At 39.9% G+C, this 12391-nt stretch overlaps 2 pseudogenes; both read left to right on the forward strand.

Moving 5' to 3' along the window:
• Positions 1-4118: 4118 nt before the first annotated feature.
• LOC127131687 (pentatricopeptide repeat-containing protein At2g46050, mitochondrial-like) lies at positions 4119-5645 on the forward strand (annotated as a pseudogene).
• Positions 5646-5941: 296 nt separating this feature from the next.
• Positions 5942-6321, forward strand: LOC127128211 (uncharacterized; annotated as a pseudogene).
• Positions 6322-12391: the final 6070 nt, after the last annotated feature.

Below are 12391 nucleotides of genomic sequence, written 5' to 3' on the forward strand. Positions count from 1 at the left end.
ACGGACTCAATTACAGCTTTAATACAACTTATTCATCACAATATTTCAGCATTCAACATCCCAATTAGGGTCACTTCAACGGTTTATCACTACCCATGACATGTTAATCTATAATACCCATTAAACGACGATAAACCCCCCCTTACCTGAGATAATCCGGCAATCTCTAAGCTTCAAGCTTTTCCGTTCTTCAACCTTTGCTCTCTAGCTCTTCCTCTTTGCCCTTTCTCCACTTTCCACTTTTCAGCCGCTTCTCTGTTTCACGTGAAAACTCTTTACCAACAATGAAAACCCTTTTCTCTTATTCCAACTTATATATTTTCCACTAATTATTATTCCAAATAATAATAATAATAATAATCCAATAATTCAATTTATTTAATTAAATTAATAAATATATTATCAACTTAATTTAAATAATTCTCTTATTTTATTCGGGGTGTTACAGCAAGCAGCCAATCTCTCAATATAATTGCCTTGAAGAGTGTTCATGAACATGTCCGCCATCTCCCTTTCAGACATAGCGGGTTGGACAGACGCAGCAATCTGTCTCCAAAACTGAGCATACTCTCTAAAGGTTTCCTTGGCAGTCTGAGACATACCTTGCAACAAGGTCCGATTTGGAGCCATGTCCAAGTTGTATTGATATTGCTTGACAAAAGCCTCTGCCAAGTCTTTCCAGCTCTTGATGGTAGTACGAGACAAATGAGAATACCATTCACGAGAAGCTCCAGTTAGACTGTCTTCAAAATAGTACATCCACAACTTTTCATCTTCCGTGTGAGCTCCCAACCTTCCCAGATAAGATTGGAGATGAGTGCGTGGGCAAGGAGCCCCGTTGTATTTCTCAAAAAAGTAGGGGGTTTGAACTTGTGAGGAATCCTTACTCCCTGAACCAGACCAAGATTTGTGACATCAAAGCCTAAGGAATTTTGAGACTCCAAAGATTTGAGCTTCTCAGCAAGCTCATCCATACGGCGAGTGGTCTCGAGGGCCTCGTCGTGCAAAGAAAATTGATCATACTGATAATCTTCAGTAACGAGGCGCCCGTTAATCCGAATTCCTTGATTCACATTGTACCTTCCGCCAATACCATTTCCAACAATCCCTGTGTTGCCAACATTACCCGGGTTTCCATCAGCATTTGCGTTACCCGCGTTACCAGTGTTCACAGGGTTATCAGTGTTCCCAGGGTTACCAGGGTTTCCCTCAGCATTTGGTATCTCCACCTCCGGATCGGGTCTCGGTTGCTCAACCAATTCCCTCAGCTTTTCCTGGCCTTCTGCCATACCAGTCATGAATGTCATGAACTGATCCATCCTTTCACGCATATCAGCCAGCTCTTTCTGTACTTGGTCCATCGCTAGCTGTGGACGATTTTCCTTTATCGGGTACCTGTGGACTCGCTTGGGACCAATAATTGCCTGATACAGGGAACAAACATTAGACATTGCGGTGACACCTGCAAAACAGACAAGGGTTAATATGCATGGTATGCGATGCACTGCTTGTTCAGTTTTAAGGCACCCCCGTTTTGAAAGGGAATACCCTGCAAATGAATAAGCATGAGATGTTGGATGCAAATATGCAGATGATGTTATGCAATGCAAAGGCATGTCAATCAGAATTGATGGATCCGCTTGAACATCTGTCAGGTTGCACTGCCTGGAGAGAAATTCACTGAGGAAGATAATACAAGACCAAAACTCTGCTCCAGAAAACCGGGTTGGTTGGAGGTTAAGGTTTCTTGAATTTAGCCCGCCCCTCACTGGTAGGTTCTAAGAACAGAAGTTCGTCAGCTTCAGCCCTTCAGTCGCGAATAATACGTTTACCACTGAAGGTTTGGTATTATTACAGGACAAAAGACCTCCATTGACTCCCCTCAACAGGACATCCTAATAGCAAGTTCCCAGTCTCGGGATCCTCGGATTGAGCAGCGAGAATGCGCCCACCAGAGCTAACATAATCACGTCTCGGAGGAGAGGCCTCGACTGAGTTCTCGGGAAATGGTCACCAGAGTCGACGATTTCTAGAGGAACATCCTGCCGTTACGGAACACCCATAAGACATAATATATCCAAAAGAAACCTCGTCTGGGTGTGGTTCTTCACGAACGACTTAACGTAGAAACACGCCACGCAAGCCTCATGATTATCCACTCTAAAACCTGTGTGTACACTCAAGTCTGGGTAATGGGCTTATCTCTCATAGAACACCCCATCCCAACAAACAAACAAACAGATCCAACAGATACAACAGATGCATGCAAGCAGGTAAGCAAATAAATGTACAAAAGCATGAACACCCAATAAACAAGAAATCACACAAGCTAGGAGGGACTCACTTAGGGAAGATGGACCAGCAAGAGGTCAACTTCTTTCAATCCCCAGCAGAGTCGCCAGCTGTCGCAACCTAAAAAATACAGTGCGCGAAAAAACAACCTGGCGAAAGAAAATGACAGAAGAGTCGCCACCGTGCGTTATTCATCCCAAATGAGGGAAAGGAAACGCTCGAAGTAAACCTGAAAAAGGAAAGGACAAGACGGGGTCTTGCAACCAAATCTTGGGTTCGGGAGTCGGTTATGCGAAGGGAAGGTATTAGCACCCCTACGCATCCGTAGTACTCTACGGGATCCACTTTTGTAGTTCTTGTCTAAAGGGTGTGGGTTTATCTAATGTGTTATTTACTAAAAAAGGGGGTTAAAGGAAAATGACTCGCGCGGATGTCGCATCCACTGCATACGTATCTCATCTGAGTATGAGAATCAGAGTCTTCGTAGCTCGGCTACCTAGGGGTTAAGGGTAATTGTGCTCGCTAAGACATCGCGTCTTATGCCTACGTATCTCATCTGGCCTGAGAATCAGAGCAAAACGTAGTTCGGCTAACTATGGGGTTATGGATTGGGTTTTGGACGAACGACGTCACTACGCAATCTACCGGATGCTCAACCTTTGGAGACTTACTCGCCTGTAGTAGAAGGAGTTAACGTGTTGCTTTGGGTTTTAGGGTTTGGGATGCTCAAGGGAAAAAGGGCAGTCCTTGACGAAGGAACCGCGCTACCTGCAGGGATACGAACACATACAAAACAAACATGTATAAAGTAAATGTGCCAACAAGGGGCTCAGAAGTAAATAAACAAAAGAAAACAAATGCCTCCTATCGAGGTCTTCCAGCTAAGAAAACGATAAAATGCGGAAAAGAGGTAAAAGTACCACACGGATAAAGATCCAAAGTAACAGCAATTAAAGGAGTAAGAAACCCAGGGATCTCCCAAGCTGATGCCATCAAAGAAAGGTGAGTCAGTACAGGTAATCGGAATGAACCTCCAGGGGGTATCCCACAAATAAAGTGGGAAAACCACGCAAACCATCTCTGCAAGAGTCTGTGAGCCCTCACAAAAACTCAACAAAAGGGTTAGTGAAACACGATAAGCATTTTTTTCATGGATAACAGTATGGTTTCAGAAACCTCAAACCCTGTGGCATACATTTTGTCACACCCCGATTTTGACCCTGATATTCATATCATTATTTCATTCATTATTTGCTACTCATGATTTTGTTCCTCTACTATGGTACTCCTTTTTCATGAGCATCAAGTGGTCTCCTTTTCTGTTATGGGTGCACCTTGTTGTGTTGTGCGCATTCAAGGCGAGGTTCTACCGTCAACATATTTAGATGCATAGGCGCATTCCGCGTCGGTGGTAATCAAGGAATTCGAGGATTATTGTGTTTGGATTAGAGTATGTGGTCAAAAATATTAGTCATGAAAAGCTTTGATGGACATTGTTTGATTCAAGGAGATTCAAGTGGTTTACCATGTTTTAAGGGAGAGTCATTATCATGTGAGTTTTTTAAGAGGGACCGAGCCTGGTTATCGTCGGAATCAAGCTAGTGGCCGAAGGTCATCGTTCATTTGCATGGATTTTAATAGATAATTCAATGGTAACACAGATGAAATCTCTTCTCATTTGACTAATGGGTCTTTAAACTTAGATGGACACAATGGGAAAATATTAAAGCAAACGACATCTTGGGATGTCCAACGTTGGTTCCTATTTGGGAACTCTGTGGAAAACTTGCAACTCAACATTCATGCTCCGAGTATACAAGCTTGACATGGACACTTTCTCTTCCTACCAACCCCATCATCCATGTAGCTCCACAAGCAGACTCAGAGCTTCTATGTCAATTCCTGATCAAACTCATTTCGAAGACCATGACACTGTTCGTTTGTTTTGTTCCAACGCCCTCAAAATCTCAGCCGAAAAGGGTTATCTTCCTGAAGGAAAACAGTTACATGCCCGTTTAATAAAGTTTGGATTTTGTCATGTTCTTTCCTTGCAAAATCAGATTTTTGAGTGTTTATCTTAAATGTAAAGAAACTGAAGATGCAAAGAAGCTGTTTGATGGATTGCCTGTGAGAAATGTTGTGTCGTGGAATATTATGATTCGCGGTATTGTTGGATCATGCGACAATGAAAATGAATTGGATCGTAAGCAGTTGTGTTTTTCTTATTTTAAAAGGATGCTGTTGGAAATGGTGGTTCCTGATTATATAACTTTAAATGGTTTGATTTGTTCTTGTGCTCGGTTTTATGATGCTGAGATGGGAATTCAGTTGCACTGTTTTACAGTGAAAGTTGGATTTGATTTGGATTGTTTTGTTGGCTGTGCTCTTGTTGATTTATATGCGAAATGTGGTTTTGTTGAAAATGCTAGGAGGGTGTTTTGTGTTGCTCCTTTTAGAGATTTGGTTATGTGGAATGTGATGATTTCTTGCTATACCTTCAATTGTTTAACAGGAAAGAGGCTTTTAGTAGCATGTTGAGTGTACTAAGTGATGATGCTTTGGGATATTATGATTTTGGAAAACAGATTCATAGTCTTGTTCTGAGACAGTCGTTTGACTCAGATGTTTTAGTGGCTAGTGCATTGATCAACATGTATGCCAAAAACAAAAATATAATTGATGCACGTAGAGTATTCGACGAGATGTCGATTCGAAATGTTGTGGCATGGAACACCATGGTTGTTGGGTGTGGAAATCATGGTGATGGCAATGAAGTTATGAGGCTTCTCAGAGAGATGCTTCGGGAAGGGTTTCTTCCCGATGAATTGACTATTTCCAGCGTTATTAGTTCATGTGGCTACGCTTCTGCCATTACCGAAACACTTCAAGCACATGCTTTTGCGGTTAAGTTATCGTGTCATGATTTTTTATCTGTTGCCAATTCTTTGATCAGTGCTTACTCCAAATGTGGTAGCATTGCTAGTGCATTTAAATGCTTTGAATTAACTTCACAGCCTGATCTAGTTACTTGGACTTCATTGATATGTGCATATGCATTCCACGGACTAGCCAAAGAAGCTACTGAGATGTTTGAGAAGATGCTATCTCGTGGCATAATACCGGATAAAATCGCTTTTCTCGGAGTTCTCACTGCTTGTGCTCATCGCGGGTTTGTGACAAAGGGCCTACACATTTCTGAATGTTGCCACAAATTCATCAGTAAATGGCCATGGCAGAAGAAGCTGGTCGAGATTAGCAAGGTTGCATATCATTCACATCAGCCTGCAAGAAAGTACAAATCAACCCAAGTTAGCTTGCAACCATGTTCATTGCTTGGTACCACACTAAAATAGCAAGCCAGTAGGTTACATATCTAGTAAGGCATCAAAACAGCTCATGTCACACATGTAATGTCAAGTCATGAAATAAACCAAAACCAATTTTATAGCCATAGTAAGTGAAACATAAGAAAACTAGTCTTAGTTTGAAAAAGCAACATGAAGTTGCAGCAGATTATAATATTCAAACTTTCATTCAAAATCAAATGTCATGTTGACCATACTCTTCCTCATCGCCTTCCTCCTCTCCATACTCATCCTCATCAGCAGTCGCATCTTGATACTGTTGATACTCTGCAACCAAATCATTCATGTTGCTCTCAGCCTCAGTGAATTCCATCTCGTCCATTCCTTCACCTGTGTACCAATGCAAGAAAGCCTTCCTCCTGAACATAGCAGTAAACTGTTCACTCACCCTGCGGAACATTTCTTGAATTGAGGTCGAGTTTCCAATAAATGTTGAAGCCATCTTCAAACCAGTTGGGGGAATATCACACACAGTGGATTTGACATTATTTGGAATCCATTCCACAAAGTATGACGAGTTCTTGTTCTGAACATTCATCATTTGTTCATCAACCTCCTTGGTACTCATCTTGCCTCTAAACATAGCAGATGCGGTGAGGTAACGTCCATGCCTAGGATCAGCAGCACACATCATGTTCTTGGCATCCCACATTTGTTGAGTGAGCTCAGGGACACTGAGAGTCCTGTACTGCTGGGAGCCGCGAGAGGTCAGAGGTGAAAACCCCACCATGAAAAAGTGAAGACGAGGGAATGGAATGAGATTCACAGCAAGCTTCCTGAGATCAGAGTTCAACTGACCAGGGAACCTCAAACAACATGTTACACCAGACATAGTTGCTGATATCAAATGATTCAGATCACCAACTGCATCAACACAGAAAATCAAATCAAACACACTCCAAAAAAAAAACACATGAAATGACTAGCATAAGAAAAGGGTCAACATAGGAGAGTGAAAAAGAAAACTAGCTTACAGCTTGGGTTACTAAGCTTCAGAATACAAAAGCAAACTCATTAACAAGGAGTTTGTCAAAAACAGCTTTTGTTTGGTGTTTATGGTTGGGATTATTGGAACTATCATATGGAGCAACAATCAGACACTACAACTTCGATGTGGAATACATGATAAAAAAAAAACAGAGTTGTAATCAAACCAATGCTCCATTTAATTCACTGCAGTAAAAAGGATAAAGTAATTAGCAAAGGCAGTAATTCAGGGAATATCCCAAAAAAGGAATGAAGACAAATTTCAAAGAGAAAGTGTAGGCCTGTTTACCTTTTTGTCGAATTTAACAATAAACGGGACAACCCAATTTCTGAGGATCAAAAGGAGTTTTACAGAGGTGCTCTTATGGAACCCAAGGGACCAATTCGAAACCCTAAGCTGTGAACATAAATAGGAAAGGCAAATCAGTGAGAAAAAAAACAACAAAAAAACACTGGAGGCGGACAACGATTCCACCAAGAACCCTAAATCCAAAATCAAAGTAAAAACCGATTGAAAGGAGTGAAGGAAAGAGATTCGATTGTTACCTGAGCTTCCAAACCACCGAAGGTGAGCTTTTGTTTGGGATTTTCACTTTTAATCTCTGTTGTAGTTTGCCTTTAAGTGAGATGTGAGCGATGATGGGCGATTTAGAGAGAGATTGTGAGAGGTGAGCGAATGAGAGGTTGTGAGAGGTTGTGAGGGGTGAGCGAAGGTTGACGGTGAAGGTTGGGGACGCGGGAGCGTTTGAGATTGAGAGAAGAGAGATTTCTGAGTTTGAGATTGGGAAGGAGGACGATGAGTTTAGGATTCGTTTGCGTCCTCCATTTTCTTTCTTTTATTATTATCATTTGGTCTTTAAATTAAACATTATAAGACAGATTATTTAACTCCATTTAAGTGACATTTGAGTGTTTCCAGTAAACATTAACGTTGGTGTTTAACAATGATTCCATTTTTTTCTATTCCCAACCCACCAGCCTCTTAAACCCAACAGCCAAGCGGCTGGGATTTATTAGGATAGTCCAACAGGTTCTTTTTTTTCTATTAGTTTCTTTATTTTAATTCCTTTTTTAATTTATCTTAGTTTATATATTTAAAGTAGCATCAAAATAATAAATAACCATGAGTGGTCTGGTGGAGAAGGGTAGTATCATAGTCTTGAGTGGGGTGGGTTCAATACTCATGTGTAGCATTTTTTTAGTATTTTATTTTCTTTTAGTATTTTATTTCTTTTAACATTTTTTGTTATGTTTATGCTTTATTATAGTCATAACATAGATTTGTTGTCTTTTAACTTCATCATTCATTCAAAACCATTTTAAAACTATAAAAATCATATTTTTCTCGATTCAATATCGAGCCCATTTTCACACCCTTGTAAGTCGATTGCTTTCTAAGCATCGCCATCAACCTCACATAGCTTACTCTTGGGCTTTCTTACAATGAGCCGGTTCTCTTGCACTCACACTCATGCATTATTTGTTGTTTGGGTCCGATTTAATTATTTCATGATTTTTAATCCCCATTTGACAAAATGTACCCCACTTCCCCAATGTGTATATAATGTTGTATTGTTTTATTTCTCTATTTGTTTTAGACACTAACCAAAGAGTAAAGTCCACCATTTCTGAAAAAATACAAAAATATGACTCGATCCAACGTCGAGTATTTTCTCAATAAACAAATCAATTCATTTCGCCCTCCTATTCTATCCCTTTTCTTTCAAACTTTCATCAAATGCTTGATTCAACGTCAAGCCATTTTCTCTAATAAAAACTCAAAAAATATTAATTCATAAGTCAAGACTTTTTCAATAAAGGTGGAAGTGGAACGTGGTGTATACCACGCACTCCTGAGACTAGGATTCGAGATGTATATCTCGCCAATCCTAGTTCTCGCTATCATCCAATTTATCCATTTTGTTTTCTCAAACACTCATTCAAATCTTTCTCAAACGTCCATCAATACTTGATCTAAGTCAAGTCATTTTCACAACAAAAACTCAAAATACCTAACTCTTATTTAATACTTTTTTCAATAAAGGTGGAAATGGAACATGGTGTATACCATGCACTCCTGAGGTTAAGATTCGAGACGTATGCCTCGCCAATCTTAACTCTCGCCATCGCCTTAAATTAATGCGGTTTCTCCAAACTCTTTCTCAATCAAATTCAAAACACTTAATTCTCTATTAAACACTTTTGCAAATAAAGATGGAAATGGAACATGGTGTATACCATGCACTCCTGAGGCTAGGATTCGAGATGTATATCTCGCCAATCCTGGTTCTCGCCATCACTCGAAGCACATCCAACCAATCAAACTCTTTTTCTCGCCGCCGTGCGACCAATCAAAAAACCTTTTAAAATGAAAGATATCTTGTCTTAAGAGATACAAAACATTGTTTCAGCCACGATTGTTGAGTAGAGATAGATGACGCTTTTCCGAATGTAGATTTGTAAATCCTAACACCTAAGTACATATTGCATGACAACTCTAGGGCAGAGCTTCCCCCACTTCTAGACCTTTCCGAGCATCTCCGATCTTGTGGCATGTAGCCCATCCTATTGCAAAGAGGTAACTGCCTAAGACTCGATTCAGCGAGCTGCGACACCTGCTGCTAGGATGTGGACACATTTCCCACTCTCCTTTGACACAACTGGTGTCCTCCTTTGTAAGTCCATGTTCAGATGGCAATCCCTATGTAGCCGAACTACGGCAACTCTGATTCTCATGTTCAGATGAGATACGTAGGCACAAGATGCGATGTCTTGCCGAGTTTGACTAACAACTAACAACTAACAACTAATCCTTCTTTCGCCCTTGTTGCGATCCTTTCTCTCGCCCTCGTTGCGATTGAGACTTTCCTTTTCTCTTGCCCTAGTTGCAATCGAGACCCTTGTCCCTATGTAGCTGAACTACGTTTTGCTCTGATTCTCATTCCCGATGAGATACGTAGGCATAAGACGCGACGTCTTAGCGAGCACACTCCTCTTTAACCTATAGGTAGCCGAGCTACGAAGACTCTGATTCTCATATTCAGATGAGATACGTATGCAATGGATGCGATATCTATGCGAGTCATTTTTCTCTTGACCCTCTCTTTTAGTAAATAGTACATTAGATAAACACACACCCTTTAGACAAGAACAACAAAAGTGGATCCCGTAGAGTACTACGGATGCGTAGGGGTGCTAATACCTTCCCTTCGCATAATCGACTCCCGAACCCAAGATTTGGTTGCGAGACCTTGTCTTTTCCTTTCCTTTCTCCAGGTTTACTTCGAGCGTTTCCTTTCCCTCCTTTGGGATAAATAACGCACGGTGGCGACTCTTCTGTCATCTTTTTCTTTCGCCGGTTGTTTCTTCGCATATTGTATTTTTCAGGTTGCGACACATTTCAGAAATCATGTGATTAAACATTCAAGGCATAGGTTTCACCCATTCATGCATAATTAAACCCGTGGGCAAAAACATAATGAAATTCATCCATCATACCTCATACATTCAGATGATCCAAATTAAGAGCATAAAATCATGGGAATGAGGCAAACCTGATGGGAGAGACCGGTTGAAATCAAATGGCACGGCTGGGTTTGTAAGGCAATGTTAGGGTTTGCGTGAGATGAAAGTGTGTGAGTCAGATTGAATTTTTCAGAGCTGCCTGGGGGTTGCTCTGAGTTCTCTGTCAGGTTTCTCTCCAGGTTTTATCAAGGGTTTTGTTTCAAGGAAACCTCAGAGTATTTTGCTTTTGTTCCTTTTTCTGTCTGATCTCCTTCTTTTATAACCTGATTTTCATGGCTTTGTGGGCTCAAATGAGAGAGGTCCAAGTCCAAGTTTTTTCTATTATATTTTTTTTATTTTTTATTATTATTTTTATTTATTTATTTTTGTAAAAAATTATTTTTTTTTATTTTTTAAAAAAAAGTTTCTTGGATGTAATTCTGATTGACATGATGAAATGCAATATGAAATGCTAAATGAATGCATGAATGAGGAGGGTAAATTTGGGGGTGTTACAGCAAGGAAGATACCTTCGTCGGATTTCTCATCGAACTTACCAAGGTTGTCCTTACCATTGTTGAGGACAAAACATTTGCATCCAAAAATGTGAAAGAAAGATATATTAGGCTTCCTTCCTTTGAAAAGCTCATACGGAGTCTTTTTGAGAATCGGCCGAATGTTGACACGGTTGCTAACAAAGCATGCTGTGCTAACTGCGTCCGCCCAAAAATATTTAGGAAGGTTGGAGTCACTGAGCATTGTTCTTGCGAGCTCCACCAAAGATCTATTCTTTCTTTCTACGACACCGTTTTGTTGTGGTGTGCGTGGTGCGGAGAAGTTGTGGGAAATTCCGTCCTCTTTGCAAAATTCTTCAAAGAATGTGTTTTGAAATTCTCCACCGTGGTCACTTCTTATGGAGGTTATTGTGAGGGACTTCTCGTTTTGAATTTGTTTCGCATACTTTTTGAAAGCCTTGAAAGCATCGTTTTTCTGCACAAGAAACAATGTCCACGTATATCTAGAGAAATCATCAACAATCACTAAAGCGTAAACATTACCTCCGAAGCTTTTCGTTCTTGATGGACCGAAGAGATCCATGTGCAAGAGTTGAAGTGGCCTCGACGAAGATACGACATTCTTGGATTTTGAAAGTTCTCTTGGTTTGCTTTCCCTTTTGAGATGCGTCACATAACTTATCCTTGATGAACTTAGTCTTTGGAAGACCAACAACTAGATCATGCTTTATCAACTTGTTCATGTGCTCCATGTGAATGTGAGTGAATCTTTTATGCCATAGCCAAGCCTCGTTGTTGTTTGTCATTAAGCATTTTACCTTCAAGGAAGAGTCATCAAAAGAAGTCATAAAAATATTATTAACCCTTTTACCTTTTAGCAGAATGTCATGGGTGACTTCATGTTCTATCACACATTCATCCTTTGTGAAGTTGATTCGGAACCCTTTGTCACACAATTGACTTATGCTAAGTAGGTTGTGCTTTAGGCCTTCAACATAAAGGACATCTTCGATGATAGTAAAAGGAGGTGCTCCAATGGTTCCTACTCCAAGGATATTTCCTTTAGTGTCATCACCGTATGAAACATATCCTTTGGCCTTTAAAGATAGATGTGAAAATTTGTTGACATCACCCGTCATATCCTTTGAACAACCGCTATCAAGATACCATTGATTCGAGGTTGTCTTCAAGCATACCTACAAAACAAAATTAAGTTTTGTTAGGTACCCAAATTGCTTTGGGTCCTTGGTAGTTAGTACCCTTTTTAACCCACACATAATGCCCTTTTGGAACGCTAAAGTTTTGCACATAACAAGCATTAGGTGTGTGACCTTTGATTCCACAATAAAAGCAAGTAGGTTGAAAATGACTTCTATATCTAGGAACATAATTCTTCTTCTTAGCAATCATTTTCTTTTTATGACTTTGATGCACACTTTTAAAATTGTTTACTTTCTCTTTAACAACTTGTTCACTTGCTTTAACAAAAATGGTCTCATTTGTGCTTGGTTTGGAAAACTTAGAATATCCTAATCCACTTTTATCATTAGAATACCTTTGGTGCTTAAGAATTTCCTCCAAGCCAATTTGACCTTTTTCATATCTTTCTAAAACTCTTTTAAGTTGAACAATTTGAAAAGATAAAGACTCACAATTCTTACATACAAGACTTTGTTTTTCATCCATCAACTTTTGTTTTTCACTTTCAATATATTTTTCCAAAGCAAT

The sequence above is a fragment of the Lathyrus oleraceus genome, chromosome 3 (genome assembly GCF_024323335.1).
Source record: "Lathyrus oleraceus cultivar Zhongwan6 chromosome 3, CAAS_Psat_ZW6_1.0, whole genome shotgun sequence".
Taxonomy (NCBI): Eukaryota; Viridiplantae; Streptophyta; class Magnoliopsida; order Fabales; family Fabaceae; genus Lathyrus; species Lathyrus oleraceus.